Genomic DNA, 12,174 nt, shown 5'->3' on the forward strand with positions numbered 1-12,174 from the left:
TTTATTGATATCTTTTTTATACCTTACCTTTCTTTCTTTATTATGGCCGTGATTTCTTCTATTTTCTTGAACATATGGGACATGTTTTATAATCTTTGTCTTCTAGTTCCATTATACCTCATTCATCATTCTGATTTTATTGTTGATTTTTGTCTGTATTAATTGTTATATTTCTGTTCCTTTTGCATACCTGATAATTTCTTTTTTTTAAAAAAAGGTTTTATTTATTTATTTTAGAGAGCAAGAGCATGAGTAATGGGAAGGGCAGAGGGAGAAAGAGAGAGAGAGAGAATCTCAAGCAGACTCTGCACTGAGCACAGAGCCTGAGGTGGGGCTTGATTTCACGACCCTGAGATCATGACTTGAGCCAAAATTGAGAGTCAAACACTTAACCAACTGAGCCACCTGGGCACCCTGCATGCCTGATAATTTCTTGTTGAATGCCAGATGTTGTGACTTTTTCATTATTGGTTCTTAGATTTTGATATATTCCTTTTTAAAGAAAGATTTTATTTATTTACTTGACAGAGAGAGTGAGAGTGAAAGAAGGAACACAAGCAGGGGGAGTGGGAGCGGGAGAAGGAGGCTCCCCTCTGAGCAGGGAGCCCAATGTGGGGCTCAATCCCAGGACCCTGGGATCATGACCTGAGTCGAAGGCAGACGCTTAATGACTGAGCCACCCAGGCACCCTGATTTTGATATATTCCTTTAGATAGCATTGGATTTTGTTCTGGTGTGGGGTAAATTTATTTGGAATTAGCTGGATCTTTTTAAGCCTCACTTTTAAGCTTTGGTCTAACAGATTCTAAGCAGCCTTAGTGTAAGGCTAAATTAATTTCAGGTACTAAGATGATAATCTTCTACAATTTCTACACTATGGTTCCATGTATTGCAAGGTCTTTTAACTCTGGTGGGTAGGAACACAAATTATTCCCGACCCAGTGTGAGCTCTAGGAATTGTTATATTTACCCCTATTTCTTCCTACTCCTCTTTTTCCGGTGTTGGATAGTTTCCCCCCTCCACCGCACAGATCTGCATTCAGCTAAATACTGTAAGAGTCCTTCTTCAGAGTCTCAGCACTCTCTCTCTCTCTTTAGATATAGATATTGATTGATAGAGAGAGAAAGAGATCATCTTTTTATCTATATCTCTATCTCTCTTTGTGTGCAACTCCTTTTTCTCCAGTACTTTGCTCTGTCAATTCTAGCTAACTTGGTCTCCCAAACTCCTGTCTCTGTCTCCTCAGTTTGAGTTTTTCTTCACTCTGCTGTGGCCTGGAAACTACCTTCAGGCAGTAATCTGGTATAATCATGTGTCCACCTTGTTTGTTTCTCTTCTTTCAGGGATCACAATCTTGTAGTGCTTGCTGTCTGATACCTGAAAATTATTATTTCCTATATTTTGTCTTTTTTCTTTTTTGATGTTTAAGTGATGAGAGTAAATCTGATCCCATTTATTCCATGTTGGCCAGAATCAGAAGTCTCAGTATAGCATTTTATCAGAATTCATTTCTGCCATAATATTTTATAATTTCCACTGATATTTTTCCTCCTTTCCTCTCATTAGTTGGAACAATATTTTGTAACTCTTTTGAAAGTTTGAGTCTATTTCATCTACTTTTTTATACTTTCTCTAAGTAATTGTGGCTCATATTTTCTTTTATTATTACCTGTCATTTTGATGAATTTGTATTTTTACCTAAAAGTAAAGAGTTACTGTAACAAGACACTTTTCCTTCTGGTCTTTACACCTACTTACCTTCTGTGCCATGGCTAACATTGTATTACTGTCATTTAGAATGTCAGATCTGTATTATTGTTGGTATACATTTTTGGTCTTGTTTGTTTAGACAATAGTAAACATTATTGATATATTTTCTCACATGTTCTCATATTTCAGGGTACCCTCTTATACTTGTTTCTCTCTTTTCTGGGTTACTTCCAATGATACTTTCAAAGAGCATGATTATATGATGGAATTTGTGAAACTGCATAACTGAATACAATATTATTTGACTTTCATTATTAAATGACTACTTTTCTGGATCTAAAATTGTTTTTCAGTTTGTTTTATTGCATAACCCTGAAGATGTTATTTCATGGTCTTCTTTATCCTGCATTATTGCCAATTTGTTTGTTTGTTCTATGGTAGGTATTACATTATTATTTCACTAATATTTATGGAATTTTGTCTTTGTGTTTGATTTTTCTTTTAAACTTTACAGTGTCCAGGAATGGCCTCTAAAAATCTCTTTAGTGTGGCATTTCACCAACCATTTCCTTCTGTAGTTGAATATTTTTCTATAAAAACATTTACATCAATGATTATTTCCTTTGAATAAACATAAAATAGAAATACTGAGTCAAAAGATACCTTCTGAAGTCTTGAAGGTGAAACAGATACTAATGGAGTGGATTAAGGCAACAAGATAGAAATGATAGTGCCCTGGTCTCATTAAAAGCCACTCCTATATAGAAAGCCTGTTATGGGCACGTGGTTGATATTGGTTGGTAGGATTTTTCCATAGTGTTATCCTGTGTATTGTTCTTCTATCCTGTTGAAGGGCCTTATTCTAACTTTGCTTAATGAAAAGCAATTCCATCTGTGATCTGGAGGGTTCTTGACTAATATTTCTCATGTCTCACCGTGTTTAAAATTTTAGTTTATTTGGAGATTTTTATGAGTAATTTGGTAGGAATATGGAAAAGGGTAAATCAAGCAATCCTAGCATTTTACCACAAAAATCTGGAACTCTTAAAATACCTTTACCTCAGACTTATGATTCACTTTCTTCTGGATTCTTTATTGAGCATTGTCTGGACAGCTGCTCTCTTTTACTTCCCCAGCACATTTCTTCTACCCTTTCTTTTGGTGGAAAACTCTTTCTCTATACACTGTCATTAATAGATGTATCTCCCCTTGATTCCAGCCCACCCTACTTCACCTAGGGCTTGAGCACTGTCTCAGAGCAAATCTAGGATAATGAGATTTTTTTCCTGGAAATTTGAATCTTGAACAAACTGGTGAAAGAATGGAAAGGAGTTGAGGAATTTTGGAAAGGGACTTGTTCTGGTCTTTCCAAGCCCTGTTTATACAAATTATCTTTAATCTAGGAGCTACTCACAATCCTTCCAATAAATTTCCCTTTTTTTCTCTGCCTATGTAAGTCAAACATTCTAACTGATAAGATCTTGTATAAAAGTTGGCTGCAAGAAACAGATCCTCAGAGACATGTGCAATGTTTATTGGATAGAGAGAAAATGAAAGACATTAAGACTTTTGTCCATTCTTAGGGAAGTAGTGTTCTAAGGTACCCAGTTCACTGTCAGCTAATTATGTTATGGTCTGTCATCATCTGAGATCTTGTCTGTAGTTCTAGGACACCAGATACATGCTGCTGTAAGACAATTTAATGGGAATGATTTAGGAAAAAAAAATCATAGTGTAAGATAGTTGTTTTTGATATGATTGGATAATATAAAGCAAGAGAGTTACAAGAAACAATGCCAAAACTCTTGTCTCATGGAAAGGAAAATATCACATACTCTGGATACGTTCAGATTTATAGATTTTCAATTACTGAAAACAGATTCAGTGATTAACATAGAGTCATTAAGTTATAAAAGTAAAATTTATAGTCTCATAATCTTCTTATATGACACAACACTGATCAGAAAGATGTTGAGTCCTAATAATTGGAATGAAAAGATTTGTGAATAACTCAGTAAATTCTTGGAATAATCTGAAAAAGTTCAACTTGATTTTCTAATTCTGAGAAGTATTTCCTTTTAGGAGAAAGCTAAAATTGTGTCCTTTCTCTACTTTCCATTGCCTGTCTATTCTTTAACTAAAGCCGAATTCACCATGCACTGTGATAATATTTAAAATCAGAGTGGAAAAAGGGAAGGAATTCAAGTAAAAAAAATTAGGAATTTCTTATATACATCATCAAAAATCTAGTTATGGTTGTGAGAATTGGACATATTTATGTAAGATATTAGCATTAAGTGAAGCTGGAGTGGAGGATATATAGGAAGTCTCTGTAAAACTGTATCAGTCTGCTCAGACTTCCCTAACAAAATACAGCAGGCTGAGTGGCTTAAACAACAGAAATGTATTTCTCAAAATTCTGGAGGCTGCGAGTCCAAGATTAGATTTTTTTGGCAGGTTGGGTTTGTTTTGAGGCCTCTCTGCTTGGCTTACAGATGGCTACTTTCTCTGTGTCTTCACATGTTGTTTCCTTTGTGTGTATTCTTGGTGTCTTTCCATGTCCAAATTTCCTTCTCTTTTTTTAAAAGTTTTTATTTAAATTCCAGTTAGTCAATATACAGTGTAATATTAGTTGTAGGTGTATAATATAGTGACACAACACTTCATACATCACCTGGTGCTCAGCACAAGTGTACTCCTTAATCCCCTATCACCTATTTAACTCAACCCCCACCTCCCTCCTGGTAACCATCAGATTGTTCTCTATAGTTAAGAGTCTGTTTCTTTGTTTGCCCCTCTTTCTCTTTTTCTTTTTCTTTGCTCATTTTTTTGTTTCTTAAATTTCACATGGGGATGAAATCATATGGTATTTGTCTTTCTCTGACTTTTTTGCTTAGCATAATACTTCCTAGAGCCATCCACATCATTGCAAATGGCAAGATTTCATTCTTTTTTATGGTTAAGTAATATTCCATTGCAGATATTTACCACATTTTCTCTATCCATTCATCAACTGATGGACACTTGGGCTGTTTCCATAATTGGGCTACTGTAGATAATGCTGCTATAAACCATCAGGGTGTATGCATCCCTTTGAATTAGTATTTTTGATTCTCTGGGAAAATACCTAGTAGTGTAATTCCTGGATTATAATATAGTTCTATTTTTAACTTTTTGGTAGGCCTCTATGTTTGTTATTTGTTCATTATGGTTGTTATTAATTTTCTCCTCTTATGAGGATACCATTCAGATTAAATAAGGCCCACTCAAATGGTCTCATTTTAACTTAATCATTTCTTTAAGGGCCAAATCTCCAAATATAGTCACATTCTTAAGTATTATTAGTTAAGGCTTCAACATATGAATTGTGGGGACATAATTTTTAATGCATAAAAGGTATAGTTATTTCAAAAGAAAGACTTAAAAATCTAGGTGTTATGTATGGGATTAGATATTGAGGTTGTTAAACCAATAGAACAAATTACCCACAAGTGGATTTATCAATAGGAAAAATTGGCCAAATTCTGCATTCAAGGCTCCAATAGGAATTAAAAACTGTTATATACTTTTTTGCTGACTTGGGTAATGCCAACCTGGATCCAGCATTAGCCTATCCCAAATGATCTTTGAGAGCCAGAAATAGGTCTTGGCATAATCAATAGGAAGACATTTTGTTTTTATTCCAGAGAAAGAAATGTTAATTTTATCTCCGTCCATCTACTATGAACTGCAACTGGGCCCAGAAAACTTTACCTACAGTTTTGTCTAAAGAATAGATTGGGGAGGAGGAGGACCAGAATATTCTCAACATGTTTTAGGGCCTGCTCTTATATAGGCTTTAAATGCTGCTATTGAGTGCGCTTTCCACTGCTGGGCAGCCTAGGAGAAAAGCACAATGGAATAATCTAGGTCAAAACAGCTATAGATATCAAGAAGACATAGTTTTTATAATACATAGTAAGGAGGTGAAATGCTCTGATCTTAGGCTTGTCTCTCATTGGCTTTGTTCACGTTTACTTTGTACATCAGTTCAGTAAAGTGCTGGCATATAGAAGTTGCTCATTAAATGTTTGTTGAATAAATATATGGACTATAATAATATCTAATAATATCTAAGATTTAATTGGGTCTTACCATTTCCCAAACCTTTTCTCAGGTCTCTTATCCAAGTATTAATGTATATAATCACCAAAATATCTCTCATAGCATTGGCACTGTTATTTGTCCCATGGTCCAGATAAGGAAAAGTAACTTGCCCAATATCATCTACCTGATGCCTGGCACAGCTGGGACTTAAACCTATTTTAAGATAGATTCCAGAACCCATGTTCTTTAATACTATAAAAATTCTTTTTAGAGTTTCTAAAAAGAACCTCTGGACTTTTTTCTAGATGGTTACATTCTAATCATTTGCTCTAGAAGATGGGATAGCTGAAGTCAGGATTTATAAACATTTCTATTAAACTGGATGGAAGGTCAGGGGTCTGGAAAGAGAAAAATTGATGAACTGGTGACAAGGACTATTTTTGGGAAAAGTTATGCCAATGGACCTTTCAGAATGAATTAAAGGCCTGAGAAGTATCTGTGCCCCATGTGAATGCTTAACCAAATATCTCCAATGTCTAGTTGAGACTAGTAATCCAATGACAGGAAGGATCCTATCTTGATTAGAGTCAGTTTCTGCAATCACCCCACTACTTGCTTAGTGCCCTCATGAATTCTTTATTCAGTGTGGCAGTAATAAAAAAGAGCAATGATCCAAAAACAAATTTCCACCTATCAAGGCTGGCCTGGTGATTGCAAATATTAAGTTCCTAAATTGCCAGCAGCAGCGGTCAACCCTGAAGTTGTAGAATGGTACAAATACCTGAAAGGGACCAGCCACCTCCCCTGTGGCAGGTTGATTAAACTGAACCTCTTTTGTCATAGGAAGGGCAGTATAGATTTTTTTTTCTTATTAGAATAATAGCTTTTATACTTTTGTTTCTTTTTTTTTTGTCTCCCATCTTTCTGGACTTTGCACTTAATGCATTATAATGATGAAATCAGTGTCTTTCAGATAACACTTACCAAATTGAAGGATGGACAGTAGACAAGATTTCCATGAGTTTCAGTCATCACCCACAAATAGCTGGCTTTATGAAATGGCTCCATGAAAACTTAATTCCAGTGCCAGCTGGGAGATGTTATTCTGTCAAGCAAGGAAGGAAGGTCATATATGCCTGAAACACCAGAAAAAAAATTGTTGCTATATTTCCCCCAGCCAAAATATATAGATCTAGTAATCATTGATTAGAGATGGGATGATGCTTTCAAACTTATACAAAATGACCTACAATTTAAATATTTAATCCTGTCCTCATGAATTTGGTGTCTGCGGGGTCAGAGGTCTTAGTAGGGAAGGTTAAATGGTTCTACCAGGAGGTATATTCTTGTGACCATTGGATTGGAAGCTGAGGCTACCATTTGGTCATTGTGTACAAAAGGAGGTTAAGGCACTGAGAGTGGTGACTGAACTTTAATGTCAAGGGAAAACACAATTGCTTCCATATACAGAGGGTAAGAGGATATAGTTGGAACCCAGATATTCTTTATGCTCCTCTTTGTATTTTGAATCCCCATGTACAGGGGATATAATTATTGGGAGACTACTACAACCTCATGTAGGTAGTATCACAAGCACTGTCCCTGGGTCATGATGAATATTTGGGTCAGACCTATGTGCAAAAATGCCTGACCAACTAAGAGACTGGCTAAAGGATAGCTAAATATAAAATATGTTGCAAAGAAAGAAAGTGAAAAAAAAATTCACTACAGCCTTGTGAGCAGTTGACTAAATAAAGGTCAAGTATTTACTAGTATATTCCTGCTTACAGTATCATTCCTCTTTTTGGTGGAGGGGCTTTTGAATACTATCCTATCCCAGATTTTGGGTGGTAATTACATTTTTCATGTCACCTGTAGATTGCAAAACAACAAGATGGAATAGTGTTGAAATTAGAAGAGAGATGGACATCAACTGCAGGACCAGTTGATGAAGCCATGTGCCAGAACTGTACACTCCTCTGGCTGGAGGTTTCTTTGGGGATAGGGATGAGTGTTTGTTTGTTTGTTTGTTTGTTTGCCAAGCATTACTTCCTTTTCTTTTAGTAATGACATATTTTTTTTCGGGCCTACATGAGGTCCCTGCAGGATTTGCAGTCCTCTGGCACATGAGCCAAGTGAGGCCAGCCAGGGAGAATAAAGACACCTGAAAATGGAACTCTTGAGAGGGCTAGCCCAAGGTTGCAAACAGTTGGAGCTCAGTCCTTGTGGCACCCTGAGGAAACTCCCCATTATATCTCCCAATTAGTCTTTGTGGCTTCTTTGAGTTCTGCTCTCGCTGAGGTCTTACGGTTAAATTCTTCCTAGGAATTTGTGAGCTTCCTACCCAATAGCCTTTCTGGAAATTGTCTCTCTGATTAAATTAGCCCATTTGTTTTCAATACTTAGGACCAAAAAATCTAACTGATACATTTTCTTAATTTGTTTCCCAGGTTTACCCTGAAAACATGATTACATCCTGCTCTTTCATACTTTCTCTTTGTTGCTTTTTTTTTTTAATCAATACTCAAAATTAGAGATACCACTAAGTAGCTGTTTACCCTGGGCAAGTCATTAGTCTCTCTGGGCCTCAGAGTGTTCATATATAAAATAAAGTGATTTTTACCCTACCTAGGTCACAGTTGTGGAAATTAAATTATGAGCAGTATGAGATGATGTTTAGAGGAATGTAAGGTATAACATATAGCACTCATAGGCACAAACCTAATTAGGACAAACTTTTATAAGAAGGCTGTTTCTCTGGATTTAATCTCTCTTGGAACTAGAATATTTCCCACGGTTAGTTAGGTATAGTCTGTATAGCCCAGGTATATATATTCATTACATGACTTTCTTCTCTATGAAAGCATTCCCCAGTGACTGCCCACTTCTTCCTTCCCAAAGAGTAATTTTTTTTTTCTGTACTTTGCCTTGTATGCTCATAGGATTTTGTATCATCTCCATCATAACCCTTGCCACACTGCAATGAAATACTTGGATGTTTTTCTTTCACCTCTTAGTGATTAAGAGTTCCTTGAAGACAGTTACCACAGCTTAGTCATCATTTTTGTATACGTTCAGTTTTCAATTAATTAGTAGAAAAATTAAAAATAAAGATTAAGAGAACAAAGAAAAGCAGTAATGGCATTATTAACATTCTACTTTCATGCTTTGATAACTTTGCAGAAACAAGTATGATGTTAATAGATGCTACACAAGTGAACTGCTTTTACTAGGAGATAAATGGATGGTGATCTCCAGAAAGTATTACTATAAGTCATAATGGGACCTGCCAGAGGAGCAGTTTTCAAAAGAAGAGGCTCTATCCATTCATCTGTCTATGGACATCTGGGCTCTTTCCATATTTTGGCTATTGTGGACATTGCTACTGTAAACATTGGGGTGCATGTGCCCCTTCGAATCACTATGTTTGTTTTCTTTGGAGTAAATCCCTAGTAGTGCAATTGCTGGGTCATAGGGTAGCTCTATTTTGAGCTTTTTGAGGAACCTCCATACTGTTTTCCAGAGTGGCTTCACCAGTTTGCATTCCCACCAACAGTGTAAGAGGGTTCCCTTTTTTCTGCATCCTCACCAACGTCTGTTATTTCCTGAGTTGTTAATTTTAGCCATTCTGACCGGTGTGAGGTGCTATCTTATTGTGGTTTTGATTTATATTTCCCTGATGCCTACAGTGGAATATTACTCAGCCATCAAAAAGAATGAAATCTTGCCATTTACAACAATGTGGATGGAACTAGAGGGCATTATGCTAAGCAAAATAAGTCAGTCACAGAAAGAAAAATACCATATTATTTCACTCATATGTGGAATTCAAGAAACAAAACAGATGAACATAGGGGAAAGGAAGGAAAATTAAAATAAGATGAAAACAGAGAGGGAGGCAAACCATAAGAGACTCTTAACTATAGGAAACAAACTGAGGGTTGCTGGAGAGGAGATGAGTGGGGGGATGAACTGTGTGACGGGCATTAAGGAGAGCACTTGAAGTAATGAACACTGGGTGTTGTATGCAACTAATGAATCACTAAATTCTATCTCTGAAACTAATATAGTATATGTTAATTAAATTGAATTTAAATAAAAAATTTTTAAAAAAGAGGGGCTCTGTTTTGGCAGTTTAGTTTTAAAACAGATATTTGTCAGAAGAGTTTGATAGAAAGACCAAAGGTTAATGACATCAGGCATTCCAGGGCTACTGTGAGTGACCACCTAAGTGTTAATACACAACTAGTCACCCAAACTACCCCTGAGATGACTATCAGAACACAGGAAGATTTATTACTGGAATAAATAATTCTTCTAACATTGGTTGGAAGCTCTCTGAGCAAACTCAAACCATTTATGGACTATAACAGCTAGGTAGAAAAAAAATAGCTTAGCCTGGGCATAGATTTCTAAGAGACCATGATTAGATGATATGGAACTTTGTTTTACACTAATTTGCATAACATATAGAGGGTCTTATTGATTTCGTGTGTCTGATTTTGCTTCATTGAGACCGAGGTTCTATAAATGGGGGAATACATGTTATTCAACAGAGTGAATCAATAGAAATGTCCCTTAGTATAGAGGAGAATCATATTAAAAAGGGTGCTAGGATCAGTTATTAAATTACGTTTCTATGAGTTTTAAGTTCAAAAATGGAATCTCAATTTAAACTAGCTTCTCTGTTCCATTAGAGAGCATGAGAAAGAGTTTAATTATATCACGGGGCAATCAACTTTTTATTTAGTTTTACTCTAAAACACTGGAACAGTCTTTATTGATTAATATTTTTTCTAAGAATTTGAGGGATATAATGAACAAGAGGTTAGGATTTTTTTTATTTGATCTTAACATTTTTATTTGAGCCCTATTTTTTTCGAAGTAATTCAGAGTATGTGTGTATCGTTGTTATATGTTTGCAGAGCACTCTTGATAATCAATAGCTATTTCACTCACTGCCTTAGTAGAAAAAGAAATGTTGCCCTATGCAAATTAAAGTCAATGTAATTTTATATAATGAAAAGAGCTTTAGAGCCGTCTCTAGAATCAGAACAAACATAACTTCAAATCTAGGCTCCATTATTTAATATCTGTATGATTTGAGTATGTTACTTAAGTCTCAGTTTTGGCATTAACAAAGTGAAGATTTTTTTTTTAAAGCCTATTAGAATTTTGAAAGGCTTAAATAAAAAAAAAAACAGAAACAAAGTTCTAGCTCAAAGCAATAGCTGATTAAAATAAATTTATTTACTTTTCATGTTGTTTTCTAAGAAATGATGGCAGGTAAAAAAAAATCATAGATCAGGGCAAGTAGATGAGAGAATAACCCCTGATCACTGGAAGGGAGAATAATAATGTAGAACCACATTTTAGGTTTTCCCATATAATGGGGGAGCAGGAGTGAGAATGAGAACCCCTCTGGTCATATGTAAAGTAGAAATGATTGCCACTGAGCTGTACTTTGCCTGACTTCCAGGAATTCCCATATTGTGCAAGAGTTTTGGTGTTCCCTTCAATGACAGTATGAATATTTCTTGACATTTGTTTTATGAAATATGATTTCTATTCAAAAGGTAGAAAATATGATTAATGTATTTCCTTTTAGTTTCATGCTTTGAAAAAGAACCCTTTTCTATACAACATTAAGAAAAATGAATTTCTGAATTTTTAGGTAAAGGTCTTTAAAAGATTCTAATCTTTTAAATAATTAGATTAGTAAAGTAATCCTTTAAAAAATCATATTTACTAAACATCTGTGCAGGTTTCATCTTTTGTTTAGTGTTTGTTTTTTCCCAGCCTGTCTATATCCTCATGATCTTTGACATATATATTAATTTTCTATTGTTGTAACAGAGCTGCACAGTGTGTTAAAATAGCACAAATTTATTATCCTATATATATATATATTTTTTTTTTGCTAAAGATTTTATTTATTTATTTGAGAGAAAGAGAATGAGAGATAGAGAGCACGAGAGGGAAGAGGGTCAGAGGGAGAAGCAGACTCCCCGGCGAGCAGGGAGCCTGATGTGGGACTCGATCCTGGGACTCCAGGATCATGACCTGGGCCGAAAGCAGTCACTTAACCAACTGAGCCACCCAGGCTCCCTATCCTATATTTTTGTAGATTAGAGGTCTGATACAGGTCCCACTAGCTAAAATAAGGGTGTTTTCAAGGCTGTATTTGGTTCTGGAGGCACTAGAAACAAGAAAAGATTTTGTTCCTTGCCTTTTCCAGGTTCTAGCCACCCACAAGGGTCTACATCCCTTGGCTCATGACCCTCTTCCTCTATCTTCAAAGTCAACAACAGTGAGTGGAGTTCTCATATAGTAACAGTGTGACTTCTGCTTCTACTTTCTTGTTCTGCTTTTAAGGA

This window comes from Eumetopias jubatus, unplaced genomic scaffold (assembly GCF_037043125.1).
Source record: "Eumetopias jubatus isolate StellerSeaLion01/CBP00866 unplaced genomic scaffold, mEumJub1_p1.0 scaffold_1, whole genome shotgun sequence".
Lineage (NCBI taxonomy): Eukaryota > Metazoa > Chordata > Mammalia > Carnivora > Otariidae > Eumetopias > Eumetopias jubatus.